This window comes from Choristoneura fumiferana, chromosome 5 (genome assembly GCF_025370935.1).
Source record: "Choristoneura fumiferana chromosome 5, NRCan_CFum_1, whole genome shotgun sequence".
NCBI lineage: Eukaryota > Metazoa > Arthropoda > Insecta > Lepidoptera > Tortricidae > Choristoneura > Choristoneura fumiferana.
In genome coordinates this window covers 11,236,495-11,245,763 of record NC_133476.1, presented here as the reverse complement: position 1 = coordinate 11,245,763, position 9,269 = coordinate 11,236,495, and the positions used below count along the sequence as shown (strand labels likewise).

Below are 9,269 nucleotides of genomic sequence, written 5' to 3'. Positions count from 1 at the left end.
TTTTCTTTATTAACTGACTTAAAAACAGGAGTAAGCAATTTACGCAGTTAAACCACATTTTGAGCAATATTTGGTACTGATACGTAAACTACCAGCTCCGAGAAAACTTCTTGATATTGCTAGTATATTCTACAAGACTACGTTTTAATCCCGGAAAAGTGTATAATACCCTCGGGACGAAAATGAAGCTGGGGAACTTCTAGTCCAAATTATTTCTACAAGTGCTTTAACTTTTTTTCACTTCTCATGTTCTTAAAATGTTACTTTAGTCTCTGCATATCGGGACTAAAGCTCCTCATTAATCTCTACAGATTAAAGTAAATTTATGATTTAAATTCGGGTTTTGTTCCGCGTACCTATACCTACCTTAAATTAGTAATGACCGCTATAGTCTAAAATATTGTGTTAAAGTTTTTTTTTATTTACTTTGGAAACCCCTAAACAGTCAAACACGGTGTTTGTGAATGGAGGATTATCTCGTGGAGGACTTTAGTGATTGTGTATAGACAAATTTTAGGGCTTGGAAACCACCTCAAAATATTCGTGTGCAAAAATATTTTAAAAGCACGATTTAATTTCGTGAAACACAATTAATGATTTAGAATATGAATCTATTCAATTATATTAAGGATGAATCCATTTTATGGAGCATAGTCCAATTACTTTTAAAATAATTTTAAATTTTGAATCTGTTGGCAAAATATACAAGAATTTACAGCGACACAAAAAAATTTAAAGGAAAGAAAAATCCGCGGAACACATTTTTTTGCTATTTGAATTTTGAACAGATGTCCATTAGTCGTATCGTTTTTTTTCCTCGCATTCAAAGTGAAAAGTAGTGTTTATTACGAGACTAAACAACCATAATGACACTCGAACTATAGCCAGAACTATAAACATCTCGTGACATTATGGCTTTTTAGTCCCTTGTTAAACAATCTATTATATTTATTGCTTATCTTTGCTTAATCATACGGTAGAAGTACAAAAAACTAAATGCATCTTCAGTGAGTGTTAAAAGTATCTATCGTTGAATATTTTGCGACGGTCGGTATATAATTTCAGCTTCTACCCCTTGTCAGGACATACTTCAATCCAACTTACCTACCTGCAATATCTAATTCTCTTTTTTCTCCGCGGTCAAACAGTGAGGTCAACTGCCCAGAATGACTAATAACTAATATACGCATGTCCTTACGATCCTGGTCAAAAGGTTGCAGGTTTTGTATCCGGGCTATTGATTTTTTTCATCATCGTCCTACCTGCCTACTGCTTCACAAAACCTAAACCGTTGTGTTGATAGAACTTTAGAACAAAAACAGTCATGAATAATGTAATAATAATGCGGAATATTATTTCAGCATCCGATAAAAAATAAACACATAACTAAACTACCTACCTACTCTTAATATTTTTATTGAGATATGAAAGCTAGCCTATAAATGTGCTTCACCTGTACTAGTATCTATGGATGATTGAGACGATTGATTACTTTCTAATTCTTTTTATCGTTTTGATTTCAGAAAACGTGACACATTTTAATAGTTTACCAGACGATGATATCACACCGACGCAAGAAACTTCCGTGTTATTCCACTGATTAAACCTTTTGATCTAAGTGCCAACCGTTATGCTTCTCTTCGGCAGCAAAAAAATAAACTGAACTTAGTAAGTAATAGTTTTATTTTCATCTTAGAGATATTCTGTGGGTGCTCGGGCCGGATTCGTCACCTCCATTCCATACCCTCTTGACCCTCTGGGCTCTTGCAGGTAGACGTGAGGTAGACCACCTATCTGATGTTTCGTGAATAAACTGGTCATTGACAAAAGTACAAGTGAAAAACGACGGAATTAGCAAATAAACTATGCCTAATTGAAAGTGAAAAAGTAGGCAAGAGGCAAGCAGTCTCGCCGCGGAGTTTTAAGTTGATAAATGAAGGTTATTAATGGATTATCTGTTGTAGTGTTTGTAGTAAACGGCGAAACGTGAGATGGAGGCGGCGGCAGCGTCGGACCCGATGACGCCATGGCTCCTAGATCTTCCTTGTACTCTGACTCATCCTCTCCGTGGTCGTGACCTGGTGCGCAGATTTTGTTTACTGGCCCCGACTTATCTCCGCGGTTACCTACTAATATTAATCACGTATTAGTAATCATTTCTCGTTAGAAATGTATTTAAGTACATTTGTTAGCTATTAATGTTAAACTAATGTACATGTAATCCAATGTTGAGGTGCGGAAATAGTTCCGTATCCGTAATCTATTGTATATCTCCAGTCAATAAATAAATTAAGTTGCATTAGATTATCATTAGATTCGATGAAAGGATTGTATTGTAGCATTTTAATTGGTTACCATGTATGCTTTAATAGCTTTATTAACAACATTTTTCAATGTTCTAAAAGGGTTTATAATCTTAGTCATTAGGTAACTGCTGGAGGTAAATATGAATTACAGATGAATTGCGACTGGTGAAAATATGGAAAATGAGGAAAACCATTACTTGGCTTATAAAAATGCGAGCACTTAATTATTAATAACCTTTATTTAAATAAAATGAGCAGGTAAATAAGGAATACATATGACATGACTTCCTATAAAAAAAGATTGTAAATTTTTCGCAAAAATATTTAGGTATACTTAGGGGCTGTTTCACCATCCATTGATTAGTGTTAACTGGCGGTTAGGTGTGATGCCGTCTCTATTTGTTTTGTTCGAATAAACGGCATCACATTTAACTGTCGGTTTACGCTAATCAATGGATGGTGAAACAGCCCCTTAGTCAATCAATTTGATTCCTAGGCCACCACAGAGCCTTGTCGGAACGACATTATCGTCATTAACGTCATTCGATAAACATTGTTACTTACAGAGAATTGAAATTATTTAATACAAGTGTTTACCCGCGGCTTCGCACACGTAAATCATTAGGTAGATCCAGCAGCTGAAGTGAAACTTCGGGATTTTTAATAACCCCCGTGGGAATTCCCGAAAATTAAATCGTGGTTTTCATTGACGTTACATTAAAAACAATCATGTGAAATTTCATGACTAAGCCTAGCGATTGTTGTTTCGAGATTTTGTCTATCCCGTGGGAATACCGGGATAATAGTATCCAGCTATCTACATACCAAATTTCATCCTAATCCGTCCAGCCGTTTCAACGTGAAGGAGTAACAAACATACTCACTGACCCACACACACACACTCACTCACTCACAAACTTTTGCGTTTATAATATTAGTAGGATGATAAGGTTCCACGGTGGCCCGGGCAAATTCGTTGACTGTACATACAAATCAATTAATAAAAATACAATCGAACTTTATTATTTAGAAGAAGCTTTTAAGGCATTGATGATGCCATAGCGTACTAGTAGTTTCTTGTGAAAGAAGATAACAGCGTAAAATATGTGAGGAACAAAAAATACGGTGTAAGGTTCATCCGTGTTTAATTATAATTAGGATGATTCAGAACTCAATTCACTATAATCCATTAGGTTCGCGGTAATATTAGTTAAGTTCTTCCAATGACGTAAATCGAAGTTCACCTTGCGGCCGCGACCGAGCTTTACCCCAAAGTTGCTAGACAGAAATAATCCGTAGATCTACGGAATTTAACGCCCTTCTGATGCACGGTGTTAAAAAATTACATTTGTTTTTAAAAGGTCGTACGAAATCACCATAGACTTCAAGATTTATTGTATACAGGTTAGTACTAGGCAGGATCCTTTTCATATATTTAGATAGATGTTAGAACTGCTACCGGAAAAGTAGGTTAGGCTAGGTTAGTAGAACTGCGACCCTTGCAGAATCAAACTGTTACCAGAAAAGAAGGTTAGGTTAAGTTACAACTGTGACCCTCGCACAATCGAACTGATATCAGAAAAGTAGATTAGGTTGGGTAAGAACTGTGAACCTCGCACAATCGAAAGTTAGATTAAAACGGCGACCCTTGCAGAATCAAACTGATACCAGAAAAGTAGGTTAGGTTAAGTTAGATCTGTGACCCTTGCAGAATCCAACTGTTAACAGAAAAATAGGTTAAGTTAGATTAGAACAAGGACCCTCGCACAATCGAACTGATTTTTAACCCGTGAAACGCCCTGCGCGCCACAGTGGCGCGTATCTAAGCACTCGTGATTAATCAATTTTTGTTATTAGTTTCGATCACCCTTTAACATAGGGTACTAGTCCAAAATTACCCAAAAAAGTCGTTGGTTGCGCGACGGGTTAAACTGACTTTTCTGGAAAACTTTTCCAGGTTAGGTTAATTGCAAAATAACTCATATTCAAGTGATTTTACGTAAAGTAAGTATTATAGTAATTTGAAAAAAAAATGAAACAATAAAATACGAAACGTTTTCCGTGTACTAGGTAATACAATTAAGTATACAATGAATCATCGGACAATTAAAAATACTATTTTTATATGAATTGAAATTACTTGTAATGACAATTCCACGAACCACCATGAAGCGTTGACTTTGAAATAAAATTCGATCATTTAAGTGTCAGTAATTTGATGATAAACCCTAGTTCGAGATACCCGATTCAGTTAGTTAAGACTATCATATGGTACCAGTATTAGGAAGATTAACTTTTTCCTTAATGTTGCTAACAATAAGTACTACCTATTAAATTATTTACTAAGTGCATGGTCACTCTGCAATTAAAAGTGTGGAAGTTTTAGGTAAATATGATCGTGAACGATCCACTGAATATCAATTACTGAGGGTGTTGAGTTGGTCCTCGCTCTTGTCTCTCGAATCACCTGTACTGTGGACCTATTAATAATATATGGGAGTCAGTGATTTAAATTTGATCTTTTGTAATTTTCCATTCCATTTCATATTATGATATCAATATTTTCAATGTAGCTTTTTCTTCAAGTCCACCAAAGTTCCAAAAAGCCCAACGTTACTAAATTTTCGAAGTACAAGAGAATCGTTGCCTGGAAAAGTTTGCCTGGAAGAGATCGCTCTTAAGCGATAAGGCCGCCTATTGCTTACCTTGTAATTTTCTCTCCGTGTACCTGTTTTCTGTATCGCTTATTATTTCTGGTCTATTGTATCGTTTAAATTTTTCTCCTTCTTCCATGGAATTTTTAAAATCAGATCTGGCAACACTACCTGAACCGAGAAGCGCAAGTCATATCACTGGAAATAGATGCAAATAGCTAGTTACATACGGCGGCAGACATCCGGCTGAGCACGTCTTACGACCATACCTGTTTTGTGCCGATCCGTCTACTTCATACCGCGCTGAGATACCCGATACACCCTAACTTTTATTTATTATTTCCTTTACTACCTTTATCCTTGGGTAAGGGTGGCAATCAAAAGGATTTATCCCACTTAATTAGTATTTTCTAAGATCTTTGCAACACGGTCTCGGCTAGTTATATGTAGGCATTATCAAAAACTGATTATAAAATAATAATAAGTAAAATCATTTATTGCCACAGAAAATAAGACTACACCATAAAAAAACAATTCTACGTAAGTAGGTGGCTGTTGATAAGCTTTAAATATAAAACACGGTTTTTTTTATTAAGAATTACCATAAAAAAAATTTTATTTTTGTACTGGTAGTTTGCAACCTAACCTTCTAAATTTTTATCAAACCCAAAGCTTTTGTCGGGACTGAATTTAACTTATGGTAACCCTACATCTAAGTATCTGGTTGATCTCCCGTGCCATAACTAAGAGTGCCTTTGTCAGCATTTCCTTTATTTGCTTTACTATGGTTGATATAAAGAATGTTTATCATAAACGATAACTAAACGGAGACGTAATTGCCGCGATCATCTCTATTTATAGTCGTCATTTCTAAACTATTTACTTCCGCCATTTGTTTTGAACTACCCAGTTAAAGAATACTCGCTGCATATTCTTGGACGTATTCTTGATTGGAATAAATATGGATCTGTTATGCGAATTAGCGTAATCGTCGAAACTAGTCATGTTATCAAAATACTTCCATCTCGGCGTGGGAAAATTCAATAGGTAGTAGGAGCCTAATTGCGTTTTATATTTTACATCTTCTTTTTTATTAATTTTGTTTTATGTTCAAGGACTTTTAGGACCAAAGTGTAATTTAAAATCATTCGCACAGCAGGCAAATACTTATTTTTAATACGTTTAAACTTTAGTCAAGTACGTGCTTAAGTTATTTTTTTTTCAAATTACCGATAGCGTTTAAGTACAGACCTACTTCCTGCATTCTTCGGATACCACATACGTTAAACGTTGCGTGCATCACTTGCGATGACGACGGAGGCAATCGGTTAGATATAAAGTGCTGTAACGGCATCTAACCAACACCTAACTAATTATCTGCAGAGTCAACAATGGCAGCACGTCGCGGCACGGCACGCGGGCGCGTCGCCTGCGCCGCACACAACCTCAAACTGTCACGTTGACACATTGACAGTGTTACACGGTAACGACGAGCTATGTCGCAAAAATTCTCGGTAAATTGGCCTGACATACCACGCACAAATGCACTTTTCTTAAATTCCAAAACTTTCCACGACCTAGTCCGCGTAAGTTATTTTAGTAGGTAATTTTGGGTCTGTGTTGTTGTTCCTCTGTCAATTAAACTAAATCGTAAATTCACCATTTAACAATCATCAACATTGCTTGAACCTACATAAACATAAGTAAGTAAATACCTTTAATAATGCACTTATTTCACCTTGGCTCGGTGACATACGACACGAGTGAACACTTGTAATTCAAAGGGCAGCATCGAAAACTGCGAATGTGTCGTAACGCAATTAAATTGATTTAGGTCATGTGCGGATCACAGTCACGTTAAGTATTCAAAATAAATACTTGTTAGTAATTTTAAGAAGTAGCTCGCCCTGTAGCTGTGCCCCGGCCATAGCAATGAACGAAGAGACCTAGATCCGTGAGAACAACTTGCCGTGATTTTCCTGAGATCTTCCCGACCGAAACAGATTACAAGGCCAGCAATTACTTAATTAGCGGTATTATACAACAACGTCTTTAAACAATGTTTTTTTTTACTTAAATTATATAAAAAATGTTTACGACATCTGTGAGACGTCCTTTTAATTCTTATAAAAAAACAATCGGTAATTATGAATTTAAAAGACGCATCTGGAAAATGGCGGATGGACCCTGAAATATTATATAAGTATTTGATGTTAAAAGTGCCTCGTAAGTCGTAAGTTCGAGTCGGTAAAATTTATTCGCACGGTGTACCTATATAAATGGCTGTAATCGATAATCGGCCGATACAATTAATTATACGAGTATCATTATTAATTTTATTCGTATTTTTTATTACTAGTAATTGGTTTGCCACCCAAAGCGATGTCAGTACAGTAAGTGAAAGTGTCCGACATTATTTCGCTTTGAACGCGTCAAATCGGATCAAATGAATCTTCAATGTGTGTGATGCAAAAAATGATCTAGAAATCCATACACAATGAAGTGCCGGGTGAGCCTAGTAAGTAGACATCGTATGTGAGAGCAGAGGCATGTCTGTCCAATGTATCTTTTGGTACCTACTAAATTGATTGATTGTAGCAGAGACTCAGATTGTTATTCGTCTGTACCTATACTTCGTTTTTTTAGCATTAGAAAGAAGGTAAGCGATCTTGACGTGTCTTTTTATTGAAAAACACTTTTGAAAAATAACACAGAATAAAAAATTATAAGCGACTGTGCTCTTTAAAGCTCTGCGCAGGGGGCGACACTAGCTCAAACCGTAAAGAAACCGCCGTGACAACGTGATGATGGATCATGACCAAAGAGTATTAATACCTATAGAAATCATAAAACATATTTATGAGTAACAAAATAAATTATATTTACATCGATAGTAGCGATAGAGCTATATTTATGATACTCAAAAAACATAAACCATAAACCATATGGTATGTGCTAGTGCTGCACTCTGACGGGATAAAATTGCAGTAATATTCCCTATTCATCAAATACGAGTACAGTCCAACTATAGAACATTTCAGAGCAAATAAAACATCGTGCGTGATAAACACATAAATAAAAACTCAAACGAATTATCGACCGCCAAAGTTCCCTGCATCTTCGGCCTTATCAACGCAACGTAAATGATCACTGGCCTTTGAAAGCCTATCACAACATAAAATAATGATTAAGGTATATTTTTAATTGACAGCTTTGATGCACTGCCTTAGATTCGAGTATACAACTAACGGTAAGCAGGAAATAACGAGTGGTCGTATAGTATCTAATGAAACCGGTCAAGGGCCAATTGGAGAAGCACTGATGGACCAGTGTACACCAATATCCGGTCCCGCCCGACTGTCGGAAATGATAGCTATTGATACATTGTTGCAATTAATTATGTCCAGAAGCTTTCTTGATTCCAAAATCCTTGCGAAACAACGGCATATCGGCAGAGAATCTGATCAAACTTAAAGCTGAAAATATCCTCAATGCCTACCTTTTCTATGGCGTGTATAACATTCGAAAAGTCACTACTTCATTTGTATTTCCTCAGTGTTCTGAGTAAAATTTCTTAGATTTTCCCAGGCAAAAGGAGAGCGCAATCTGACTGTGAGCTATTCGAGGCATTTAAACAAATTCTGATCACAAAGCGACGGCTCGTCGCTACCAGCGATGCTGATCGCGCTTCTAATAGTTTTGCTGCGTCACTATGCGCATGGTTTTCGCCGTACTTACAAGCGCAAGCGCATATTAAAGTCAAGACACATACACACACGCGCAACCGTACCCAAATGAAATTAACTTTTTTATACCTCATCAAATGTAAGCATCACTAAAAATTCGTTACCGGAAACTGTAATAAAGTAATAATCGCTGCTTTAATAAGGTATGTATCTAACTTTAATTCCTTTTAAGTCTGTAAATAAACTTAATTAAATTGATCCTCAGAGGTAATCTTATCTTTTAAAACGATGACATGGTATACGCTGGGATCAGGCGATAATTAAACCCGCAGTTTATGACGGATCCCAAAAAAATAATTGCACGCTATCGAACTTTGGACGCTTAAAATAATAAACGACTGTAAAGTATCCTGACGCCCCGCCGTCAGCGACGCCCGCGATCCTAAGCCCGGCCACGAGGGCTGATGAGCGTGTGAACTGCATGGATACTTTGTATACCCCGTATATTTCCATTTTTTTGCGTCGCTCTAACTACAATTTTATAGCCTAGGTCTGCAGTAAGATCTACTCGTCTCGCATACTGAATGTTTACGGAACATTTCCCAGCAATGAAGTTTTCCATA

General features: G+C 36.5%; 1 long non-coding RNA gene across 1 annotated transcript; it reads left to right on the top strand.

The window, feature by feature from the left end:
• The first annotated feature begins 1,094 nt into the window (after window positions 1-1,094).
• On the top strand, window positions 1,095-2,320 carry LOC141427804 (uncharacterized). Its single transcript, XR_012451365.1, has 3 exons — window positions 1,095-1,333; window positions 1,524-1,668; window positions 1,965-2,320. It is a non-coding gene; the product is annotated as an uncharacterized lncRNA (long non-coding RNA).
• Window positions 2,321-9,269: the final 6,949 nt, after the last annotated feature.